Raw genomic sequence first — 551 nt, 5'->3', positions numbered from 1 at the left:
TTTGATGTGCTGCTGGATTCAGTTTGTCAGTATTTTATTGAGGATTTTTGCATCGATATTCATCAGGGATATTGGTCGAAAATTCTCTTTTTTTGTTATGTCTCTGCCAGGCTTTGGTATCAGGATGATGTTGGCCTCATAAAATGAGTTAGGGAGGATTGCCTCTTTTTCTATTGATTGGATTGTACCTCTGGTAGAATTCAACTGTGAATCTGTCTGGTCCTGGACTTTTTTTGGTTGGTAGGCTATTAATTATTGCCTCAATTTCAGAGCCTGTTATTGTTCAGGGATTCAAATTCTTCCTGGTTTAGTCTTGGGAGGGTGTATGTTTCCAGGAATTTATCCATTTCTTCTAGATTTTCTAGTTTATTTTCATAGAGGTGTTTATAGTATTCTCTGATAGTAGTCTGTATTTCTGTGAGATCAGTGGTGATATCCCCTTTATTATTTTTTATTGTATCTATTTTATTCTTCTCTCTTTCCTTCTTTATTAGTCTTGGTACTAGTCTATCAATTTTGTTGATAGTTTCAAAAAACCAGCTCCTGGATTC

Source organism: Mandrillus leucophaeus, unplaced genomic scaffold (genome assembly GCF_000951045.1).
Source record: "Mandrillus leucophaeus isolate KB7577 unplaced genomic scaffold, Mleu.le_1.0 Scaffold142, whole genome shotgun sequence".
In the NCBI taxonomy this organism is placed as follows: domain Eukaryota; kingdom Metazoa; phylum Chordata; class Mammalia; order Primates; family Cercopithecidae; genus Mandrillus; species Mandrillus leucophaeus.
Note: the sequence above shows the minus strand (reverse complement) of the source record.